The following is a 12614-nucleotide window of genomic DNA, read 5'->3' as shown; positions in this document are numbered from 1 at the left end:
AGTCACCTATGTATAGGTGATCCTGGTCTGATGTCTGGGATCTGAATTTAAATCTCCAGATTGAAAATCTCAAGCTGAAAAAACAGTTCGTACTCTAAAAGCTGCAATAGACTGAGAGCTTTCAGCTGCCAAAGAGGGACAAGAATTGCACAGGCATGTTCTAATGGGGGAGTCTGCAGCACCGTTGGGGACACAGAAACCAACAACCACATTGCTCAAATGCAACAGCAAACCAACACTGCCCCGACTGACCTTTCAAGTACCTTTTTACTTGCCCTTGATTCTCTACCAGCTTGTCCATCTGGAAAGGAGAAGGTGGTCAGACATTGGCTGCATTTAGTGGTGCAAATTCACTGTGGCTGGAAAGGTGCTTTTTAGCAAGGTCTAAATTCCACCACCTTTGCCACTGACTCATATAATATTAATACAGCTCAAATATGAACAAAAAAAAAGGTCTCTCAGGGCTTGTCTCTGTTCGGACTCACAAGTTCTCTTTCTTAGTGTGCATAACAAAGTTTAAGTCAAACACTGAAAGTCACAGAACAGAGAAGACTCTTAGAAAACAAGCAGCATGCACACTGAAATGTTAATGTTGCACTTGTGTGGTAATTTTTTAATGATTTGGTACTAGAATAAATGTCCAAGGGTTTTATGCGGTCATAAAAAAGACAACTGTAAAAAGAACCAACATCAGTAGAAGTTTTTGACTTTATGTTAAATATGCATATATGTCTCAGCACTTTGGTATCACCTAAGCAGTGCATTAAATGAAAAATCCCAAAAGATAGTTCTGTGCAAAGAGCAGCATGCCATGCATTTTATGGAAATAATAAATGCAAATAATAATAAATAAAAAACCTAAATTCTAAATAAAAAAAAAATATTTGTTTTATTATTTTTTTTATTTGCTTGTGACAGTGCTCCTACTTAGACAGTCCCTTAGCAGGAACACTAGTTTGGTAGAGAGCAAATCTCTTTCCAAACTGCAATGCAAACTATAGCAGAATACAGCTAATGCTTTAAAAATGAGTAAGATTTAACTATTTTTTTTCTATATATTTTTGAATATTGAGGAGATTGTTGCAGACAGATTGTTGCCATCACATCCACAGTCAAAATGAAGTGAGAGAGCAGAGGCATTTTAGCACAAGAAATGTCTCCTACAACACCTAGAGACCTTTTCTGACACTGACAATTCACTAAGAAAAGAATGCTATGAATAAGCCAAGCAATACAATTTTTTTAGATAAAAATATGGTTCAAGGGCAATCAGCAGTGCCCTCACTGTCAAATTTGTCAGCATCACTTGACAACACCGATCATAACTTGCTACTGATTCATCTTAGACCTGACAAAAAGAAGAAAGAATTGCACTGAACCCTCTTTTGGGGAGATCATGACCCAGAAGATTCCAGACGTTATTTATTATGTAAAGGATGCACAAAATATATAGGATTTCTCTTGAGATCTGGCCCCTTTTCAAGACGCTCTGCAGGTTATGCAGAAAGCTGCTCACACACAACTGTGTGCACAGATTAACTGGCCCTACAGAATCAGAATAAAAGTCTGTATATTCTTGAGCACCATCTACTGGTGCCTCTTCTATTAATAATTGCACCATTCCTACAGAGCACCTTAGTAGAGACAGACAGAACGAGCACTTGCTAATTCTCCTTCCACAAGACATCTCACTAAAGATGTTGAAAATAATACCCATTAATTTCCTGAGCTCTATATCAAACCCATTGGGGAAAATGAAACTATCTTTGCAAGTCTTTCTTTTTACCTCTCTTTGTTCTTTAAATTTCAGAAACCTGTCCCTTTCTCCTCTAGCTCTTCAATGATGATTTTTCAATACAGTCTCCTTATAGCTGTATTAATTCATCTAAACCTGTTTACATTATTCTTTGTTTTTCTATTTGCTAAATATAAGTCTAATTCAAAGCTCTTTACAGTTGCAGCAGCTTACCATCTGTTTATGAGTTCTTGAGTAGAACTTCATTCATAAATTCTTAAGGGAAAACATGAACCAGAGTAAACATAAAACGCATCCCAAAGCCTGGGTTTATAAGATTCCAGTAAAACTTCTGGAACTTTTGCCCATGAATAAGTCTAGAAGAGAGGTTCATTCTTGGTTGCTATACCTAAAATATTGGTAAGGTACAATACCAAATATATCTTTGACAACTTTCCTTAAGGCATGACGTATCTCGGTTATGTCAGAGAAAAATCTCAGCATCTACTGAAGGGTAGAAGTATACTTGTTGCCACTTTGTTTATATCATGGGATTATTGTGCTTAAGACACAGGCAGCTATCAGCAGTTGTATAGTCATTTGGGAGCATCCAAGGTCAACATCCTGCTAATGGAACAGATGTCTTGCTGTCCTTAGAGAATGCAAGGGTAGACAATACACAGTTTTGTTTTTCCAAGTTGCCTGTCACTGCACAATCATCCCATGAAGTCACTAGTTATGCAAATACTTTTATGTTTCAGGATTAGGTTTGGTCAGACCTAACCAAGTATTGGCTTGTATCTTGAAAAAGTTGGGGTAGAAAGTAGCAGAGCATTCTTTATAACTCTGAGCAATTCACATAATATTAAATTTCAACATCTAAGCTGCTACTGAGAAGGAATACAAATAAATGAACATTCTTTAAATGTCAATTAAAAATCAACAATCCCTCAGCAATCTTAGTACAGCGGGGAACTGTTAGAGTGTTTGAAAGATATAAACACAGTTTATGATGTTAAAAAAGTGAACTAAAAGTATTTTTTATAAAACTAAAAAATGGCTTTAAGACATTAACATAAAATATTAAAATGATGTGGAACATCAGAATATTATAAAAATATTTTAAGCCAAAAGCAAATTTGAAGTATGGTTCCACATATGGGAATAGATCAAATATCATTATTATTCAGTTTCTTACTCTCTTACCAACACATCAGACATATATGAAAGAAATTAAAAATGAAGGGTAAAACACTGGCATTTCTAAAAACTATATTACTCCAGACATATAAAATCTGAAAATGTGCATAATAGGAAAGTAAACTACAGACTCTTGTCTTTATTATTTTTCACTGGAAGATGTGAGAAAAAATACTGTTAAAAGATATTTTGGTTTTCTAGGGTTTCTTTGAAGAAATCCTGCTGAGAAATTGGATATATATATATATAGGATATATATGTATAATATATATGTGAATATAAAATGTGTATTTACAGAGCAAACTTGTTTGCAGTAACAAGGAAGCCTTACATAAAATATAAAGCTATTCAAGCATGATAAGGACAGTATATGTAAAAACGTGTTTTTCAGTTTTGCTAGGTAATTTTGTTTGCCAGTCCAGATACATCACAGCATTTTCTTTGCATGGCCTAGGCTCACAGGTTCCCCAGAAACAGAGCTGTGTACCAGCATGCCACACCAGCACGCACATTCTGTCATCTGTTTTGGCAGGGGGGCCTTACTCAGAGGTGAAGGGATCATGAAGAAAAGCAGCTGCGTGGGCAGAAGGAACAGATGGTTTAGGCAGTCTGAAGTGTTGCAGACTTTGCAGGTGATTAAGAGAAGATCTATAATGCAACCATGCCCATTTTTGCGTCTGTGTGTGTCTGTGTGCCAGAATACCCATGCCACCATCTCTAGGTTAATGACACTTCTCTTCCTTTCTGATCTCCTTGAGATCTCTTATAGGCTTAAACCTTGCACTTAACTTTTCTGTAGCTAAATGACACAATTTTCACCCCATCAGCAGGGCTCTGAGCCACCCTGTGCTGTGAACAGCCAGGTTATCTCAGCGGTTCTGACTTTTCTATGTTCATGATTCTCCTCCCCAGGACAAATGGCAATGGTGACTAACGACCAGGCAGCCTTAAAAAGCAAACACTCGTTCAACAAGATGCCCAGCCAGTAGATCTAACCTCTTAGAGTTTTTCCCACAAAGTTTGAGTTCCTGGACAGCTGCTGGCAGCTGGCCACCAACCTTTCTGTAGTTTTTTATTTCTTCAGTCAGAAGAGTTCGACTCTTCCATCTTCCGAAGTGACAGATATAGACTCCTGGGGGCAAAGATGAATTTGCCAATGCACACTAATGTGAAATTTCCTGCACAGGCCTCATCAAGGGAGAGCTTCACCCGTAAAAAATCCTTAGGCTTCTATTATCCCTCTTTGCCCTAACGAAATGCAGTACGTTACTGAAGAAGGGGAACATGGAATAAATTATTGCATTTCACAATATTTCTACACCTTTTCTAAGAAGGTTTCCATGGCATAAAAATTATTATATTTTTAATCAGTCCTACATTTGAAAAAAAAAAATCTCTTGCAATGTTCTATATTCTAAAACGTATATGAGGAGATTTCTCTGGCATCAACAATTTTGGGTTTCCTTTCAAATACTGTTGCCATCAAATCTAACCTTAATTCCCTGCCTATTGGCACCCATAATAAAATTAAAACCACAATTACACATTTCAGACAAAGAAAACAATCAAACCTACAGCATGCAGAAAGAATTCAGGCATCTGTAATTAAATACAAGAGTATTTGATACCAATATAAAGAAAGATTAAATATTAACTAAAGTGCACAAAATTAGAATTGTGACAAAATCAGGGTTGATTTCACACACCTGTATTTCTCATACTCAACTTGATACCTTTCTTCTTTGGAAACTGCTGAACTCCCAAATTCTGGAATTAAGCTAATTTAAAGTGTCAGCCTCTGCTTTTCCCAACTCTCCTCTTTTTTTTTTTTTTTCGTAACAGGACATGTTTTGGGATGAGCAGAAACAGAATTATTATATCATCATTTTTTTATGATCTAATGACAGTTACAATTATATGTTGTAACACATCACAAGAAAACACTTCTAACATAGGTCTAAAGTGATGATTCAGGAGGCATTGTGCCATGGAGGGCTTCAGCTTTTCTGGATTGCATCTTCTCAGTTTCTGTGCAGCAAAGAAGACAACAACCAACATTCTGTCTCTACATCTTTAGATTAAAACCCACTGTTTCTAAATTTATTTATGGGAAAAAGTCATTTAAATGTATATGAAATACCTAGTAAATATCTACATGGTGTAGCAGATGAAGGTATGAAGAAGCTATGATATAAAGATATTTTGTAATAACTATGGATTAGTCTTGGTTCTTTGTCCAGAACAGGAAGAAGCTACAGACACTCTAAGGATATTTTCATACCTTGATTTCTTCAAATGCAGATGAAAGAAATGTGTTGGTTCATCCCAAGAAAAAGAGAATATCTGTCCTCCTGCAGTCCAAGCAGCAGTGCTATTTCAGTTATGCTGAAGATTTCTCTACAGAAGAAATACATTTTGTCATCAAAGCCCTGTCAGAAATCCCCTCCTGAGAGGTTAGCCTTAAACTTCCTCCATATCCTTCATGGTCAAGCCCTGTTTAAACCTAATTCTCAGCATCTGTAAAGTTTTTGTCACAAAACAGAAACAGTTGCTCCTCCAGGTCCTCACTAGATATGATGTACTGTTAACTATTAACCTTTCATAATGCATTTTTGATGACCAAAATACATAGTTTATGTATCATATTTGTTGCTACTACCTAGTGTTGAGTTATAAAGTAACTTACATTTCCATAATAGGTTTTCAAGATGGTTGTAAAAATGATATGGAACATTACTGTTACAGAAAATCATTCTGTAGACATATGTGATTTATTGGAAAACTGCTTAAGGAAAATAAATATTCCTTTTGCAAATATGCTTATTTAATGTCATCTTCCAAAAACAGTCCACAAAAAGGCTATCTAACAAATCAGAAGCTACGATAGAATGTCACATCATTGTTCTTGTATTTATTTGCTATATGACTTCTAGAGAAGAAGAATTTTTTTTGCTCTACCAGAGGAATAAGTAAATAGATCACAGAGACCTAAATGACAAGAATTTGCCCTTAAACTACCAACAAATTCTAGACTGAAACTATTACAGATGTCCATGATAACCAAAAGCAGCTACTTAGTTTCTGAGGAAAAGAACTATTAGCTATAGCATTTTCAACTCTGACCTATTATTAGTTATCAAAATCTATCTTTGACAGTCGTCAATTGTATAGTGTGTCTTTTCACAAAATGAGCTCCATTCCTTCTTTTCCTGTCAAAGGGAAGGGACTGATAGCACCAGAATTCACCCTGAGCCATTTCTGAGTGACCTTAGATGGGAGTCAGCTAAACAGAACGCTTACACTGCATTTCTAACCTGGCAACTTTCAGTTGAACCTTATCTTTTCATAGTAACTTGCACAATCTTGGATGAAGAGCAGAAGACTTTCAGGAGGATTTCAAAATGCAGCCTGCTGGAGAGCCAATGAGCACCTCTAGGATGCATCTCAGGGGCCTCTGGGGCTCTGCTCTCAATCAAAAGAAACAGGGCTGGAAAACAGGAGACATTGTTTCTTACTTGATTACTAATGTTTGCAATAAACCACTGCGTTTCTGTTGGTGTAATTACATTTACCAGTATATGAAATAATATCCTTTTTTGGGCTAACTGCTTCCCTACACATAGAACCTCTCAGGTTAGCAGTCCTGCATACCTACTACCTTGGCTCTTATGGAGTTTAAAGAAGGAAGCAGCTTAGATTAAATATAATTTTGCTAATAAATCTGCTTGATTTTCTGACCTAAGACTGCAACAACAGCCACTCCCTTCGAATATTTTACAGAGTAAGGATTTGGCAGTGTTTTACAGTACTATAAAACAGAGGATGCACTTTGAGTTATTTTCATAACTCCTAAATATGTACGAGTTATTTTCATAACTCCTAAATATGTACGTGCACCTACTACTCTAACTGTAGGTGTAAAGAAAATGCACGTTACCGTATCGGTACCTCACAGTTTTCTTGTAATGTACTGTTTTCTGTTGTCATTTAGTCTTCATAGGTGGGTACTATGTCACTAAGAAACTAAATGGTCCAAACCAAAAAGACAACTTGGACAATGGAAGGAATTGATGCAACTTTTCAGAAGACCAACACGAGTATTCAAACTGGGCAGTCTATCCTTGCTGACTAATTTAGAACACTTCTCAATTAAGTTTCCTGAAAGACAAATCATTACTTGGACAAATCATCAAGACAAATATTTTCAAAAAAGATCAGAAAGAGGAAGTAATTCTTGATAAAATATTTCTCTTTTTAACATGGAAGAAAATAAATGAACTACCTGCTCATACACTGTAAGCATTCTTGTTGCTATAGAATCATTACTATAGAACATGGCTATAGAATCAGGCAGGCTAAAGAAATACGGAAGATGTTGAACAGGTTGAGTTTCTTTGTTTTCTATTTTACCAAAACACAGAACATCTAAACTCTTTTTCTCTAGGTAACCTTAATTGAAGAACACTTAATAAATGCTCAGTACAGATGGACAGAATGTTACCAAATTTTATCCCCTGTCACGGCTGGTCATGAAATTGTCTTTGAATCTGTACTCATCCATTTCTCTTAAAAGCTTGTCATAATAGTGTTAAGCCTTTGTTTTTCCCCCCGTGCAGTGACTCCACAGTGAACTTTCCAGCCCCAGCAAGGGAATGAATACTCTCTTCTCTTCTCCATGCATTCCCCTTTGCTTGTGTCCATAAACCCTGACATTTCTAAACCCTTAATATTTTATGAAGTTTCTGCTTACCAAAAGCTGTAGGTCAACCCAATATTGTGTGAATGATCTGGTGCCCTCTTAAAATGTGCATATAATCTATAGCAACAACACATCTCTGTTACTCTGGTGCAAAGATCTAACTGAAATGGATTCTGAATTTGCCTTGTCAGTCCTTTAGTCTGTACATGCTGAACCCCTGCTGCCCGATTCATGAGTGTCAGGTTCAGACCAAAGATAAAAATGTATTGTAACCTGAATGGAAAGATCACTTTCCTCTAATCCTGGACTGCAAACACAAAAATACATGAGAAAGAATATGTTTTGTACAAATGTGTTTGTAGCGTTCAGGTACCTTACGCTTTGATTTCCATGCTTTCAAGTAAAAATTCTGTAGTCATTTGAATTTAACTATAGCTGGGTTCAGTTCAGGATTTGTGCTGCTACAATGACTGCTTGGTTTGAATTCTTTGTCATTTGTATATGTTGCCAGATTTACTTGCTTTATAATATACCTTATATCTGGGAATGTCCCTCTAAAGAAATTATAGATTTCTATATGGGGAAGAAATATCTTGAAGTTTTCATGTTTTTATCTTTTGTGTGGCTATATTTAAGTAAGCATGATAAACGCTACATTTCGAAGATGTCATGGTCATATTGTTGTTGATCGTTTTGACAGCATTCTCCTCAACTATAATACAGTATTGTTATTGCTAGCAACAGGCCATAAGCTATGTACTGTTTGCAAAGCCGCAGGATGGAGGCTCAACACAATTGCTTTGTCTGAGCTTCTCTCAGCCAGCCTGCAGCTTTGTTACACTCAGTTTAGCCATAACAGTGGTTTTGCTAATTGAACAGGTGTTTGTGGCTAATTTGCTTTACTTTTGTTTATCTTTGTGAGCTACAACCCTAGGTTGATATAGATAGCAGTGACAAGCAGTTGTTCCATGCAGAACAACATATTTACAACTAACATCACAACGCAGCATAGAGAAACACAGACTGGTACAACAGCGGGGCCCGGAGAAGTGGAGATGTGGCACAGAGGATGTTGGGCATGGGGTGATACAGGATAGGACATGGGATGGGCCTGGACACTCCATGGCTATAAACAGCTCATCCATGGTTAAAGATGTGCACACCTGAAGCTGCGCAAAACAAATTTTAGAAAGAAAACAAAGAAAAAGTATCTGAGATGTAAAAAGCACCACCTACAGTAAATACATTCAGATATGTCATGGAGCTGCAGATCAGTACAGAAAGAAAAAAGTGTAAGAGTGTGGAAGCAAATATAAAAATGATCCCAACTGAGTCATAGAACAAGGCAGAAAGCACCAAAGCAAGCATGATTCCCAACTGAAACTTGTATGTTTTCAACTATCCTTACAATAAACCCCTGTCTCTCTCTCTCTCTCTCTATATATATATATATATACACCAGGTGTATTTCTTCTTTGCCTATAAACAAGGTTTTGAACATAAAGCTTTACAGCACTGAAAAAGGTACTCTAAAGGTACGCAAATTTTGTGTATCTTCATTCACTTACATTTATTTATGTTAGTCCCAGGCTCAGGTAAATTGAATTATTAAACAATGCTGCTGAATATCTAAAATGAGCTGAAGAACAGAAACACTTTGGGCAAAAAAGAGAGTCAGGCTTAAGAAAATAAAAATGAAACACCACAACCTCCATATCTCCAGAGATGCACCCCAAATTATGAATGCCAAGTTGCCCCCTAATATTGTAAGAATTGAGTTCATGTGTCTCTTTCCCATGCTGTTATCCCTGATATGGTTAGCACTATTTGTTGGCCAATGTGTAGGACTCAACAGGTACTGATAGCCTTGGGGTTAAAAATGAGAACATACTTAAATAGAAGCTGAAAAGGAAGGAAAAAAAGAACAAACACATTCCTCTCTAAAGTATAAATTTGTCTGTGGCTTCCACTTCACCTTTTCTTCAGATTTGATCCTTATTATTTCAAAAATAGTTCTAGAAATACCAGCAAGAACATACCCAAACCCCGGAATGCAACCCAAGATCAGAAGCTCAGAGGCCAACACTTGTAATGATCATCTGTGGCTCATTCATTAATGGCACTATCTTTCAGTCTGAATCATATGTGAAAGCAAGGGATGTCATGCAAATCTATACCAAGAAACACATTTGATCTTGTAGAGTATTTAGAAAATGTCATTTTGTTGAAGAAGCTATTCCTAACTTTCAGTATTTTTTTTTCCTAAAACTGTAACAGAAAAAGATGCTACAGGTAAAAGGTGTTTTTATTGGGCCAATGTTCTGTGCTTTGAAGTTAGGTAAATGTCTGGAGGCTTATTCTGCCTCTAAAGCTATAAAATAAAAAAAATAAAAAAATAATAATAATCCTAATAGTTTCTCAAATTTAGTTAATCAAATAGTCTGTTAATTATCCAAGCGATGGTTCCTTCCTTTAAACCAATACAGATAAGAAAATTCCAGTACTTGCCCTCTTTCTCCCTAAGAATAATTGATCAAGTAGATTAAGGTGCTGCCACTTCATGCAGGAGAAACAAAATCAAGATAGCAACATATTTGTACTGGCTATTTTGAAGGCTGACAGACCAGATAGGAAGATAAATTCTCAGACACACCAAATGCTCTTGAGCACAACAGCAGTCCAAGGTTTTGCTGATAAACTTCATCCCTTTCCACATGTCTTTTTGCAGAAGGAGTTGGAATTATTCTGCCCCAGTACCCCAATAATAAGGTCACATCAATGATGCTCTTATTTTTTTCATATATTTACATGATATCAATACTTCAAACCATTTAAATAAAAGGACAACCGTGAGAGGTCATAATGTTGATGGGATGTCATTATGTTGATCATAAGATGTATATGAGATTAAATGATGTAAGGTTACAAAATGCTTTTACTTAAGTCACAGAGATTAAATAAACAAGTAACACAGTAATGGAGCACAAAAGCTGAGCAATCCTGCTGAATGGAAGCTGGACAAACTACCATATGTGTAAGAAAGATAAAAGGTAGTCCTGTTTGCAGGCTGCCTTGCACATAATGTACCTAACTGGCCTATTCATACTGCATTTCCACAAATAGCACTACTCTCCAGAGTTGGAGAACAGGGCAGAGAAAAAATAAAATACCTTTCTTGACCAAAGCACAAAGCAACAGTTTTTTTTTCTCTTCCCCTTAAACTCCATCCAGACAACAACAGAATCAACTTTAAGGCCCTTGTACCATGTAATCAGACAAAGCAATGGTAGGACAGTGCAGTGGACCTCCAGAAACAGAAATGCTTTCCTGCTCCTTCAGCAGATGGATAACAATCTTGGCCCGGTACAAGAAATAGAGGCAGCAGCATGTCCTTTGTACAGTGCTTTGGGATGCACTGCCATGGACAACTGCAGAAGAACTGCACATCTCATTTCCAGGAATGTTGCTTCTCTGCATGCACTCACTTAACTCGAAATCAGATTTTATACCAGTGAAATACTAGAACCCAGTTCAACAAAGAAATCACTTATTCTTTATTATCAGTTTAGCTGAGTCACAATGGAGTGAGACTGTTTTGTTTTGTTTTTAAAGTTGATTTATAAAAGCACTTTTTAATCAGTTTTGGCAGCTAATTACATTATTTATACTCATCTAACAGCATTGTTTATTATAGGATCTAAAATCATAGAATGGTTTGGTTGGAGGGGACCTTAAAGATCATCTAATTCCAACCCCCTGCCATGGGCAGGGACACCCCCCTAAAGAATTTGTCTGAAAGTGTGGTTCATTCATTTAGAGGTGAACATTAATGAGAACACACTACAGGTCTTTGGAAGAGCCAGCCAATGTTTCCTCTCCAGTTGCAGAAACAACAGCATCACAGAATCACATAATCCAGTAGGTCTTTCATGTTTCCTCTGTATCTTAGAAAAACTAAAGTGGAAAGACAACTCATAAATAATATCCCTTCAGGTCTTTCTCACATATCTTATCTGTAGAGTTTCCAAGAGCTTTTTGGACAAAAATACAGCAGAAACAGATGTAGACATGAGCTGTGCATAATTCAAAGCAGTACATTTTAGGGATCTGTTACCAAAAAGTGCTATAAATAAAATTAGTTAGGGCTTACTTGTGCCAATATAAAACTTAATCTAGCATACCAATATAACCTTTATAAGTTATTAGAGCCAAATTGTTATGCACATGCACTTTTGGGGGATGTTCTTTGGTTACACAATTCTTTATGTCAACAAGTAACAATTTTTACTTACTTTTTTTTTTTCTGCTTAATACCCACATGTCCCCAAGTGCTTTTTAAGAGCTATGAGTTTATCTGTTTCTCTTTCACCAAAGGGATGCACAGAGAAGCTCTAATTCTGAGTTATTATACGTGCAAAGAAATGAAACTACATCTTTTAACTCCCAGTCTTCCTCTCCAAACACTGACTACTGCAGTGCTCATATTCTGAGGTTCTGATATACTGAATAACAAAAGAAATTTCAGAAAAGTAAATTGTTCTATGACCCACAATGATTCAGACTTGCATCTGATGGCATCTTAAATACTGTCAGTTTCAAATACTTATGAAAGTAGAAAGCTTGATTTCCAAGACCATCTCTACCACTATGCTGTTCTCCTGAACACCATAACTGTTAGTTAACTAAGCGTTAATTGGGGTGAGGTCATAGTACTGGAAATGTTGATGATTACTAAGTAGGATAGTGTCTTTCTGAGAGACCTGTTAAAGTCTGGCACAGAAGGTTTAACAATTATTTCAAGTTATTCCTACCCTGATTTTATGTGTTTTTTGCTATTTCAGTGAAAGCTTACTTTTTTACAGAATAACTTTGTTCATATAAAGGTTGGTCTGGTAGAAGTAGTCAGAGAAACTGAATCCCTTTGAAGCATCAAGGGTAAAATGGGTTCATTTCAGCAAGGTCTGGTTTGCTTCTCTAGCT

Source organism: Anser brachyrhynchus (assembly GCF_964034855.1).
Source record: "Anser brachyrhynchus genome assembly, chromosome: 7".
NCBI lineage: Eukaryota > Metazoa > Chordata > Aves > Anseriformes > Anatidae > Anser > Anser brachyrhynchus.
Note: the sequence above shows the minus strand (reverse complement) of the source record.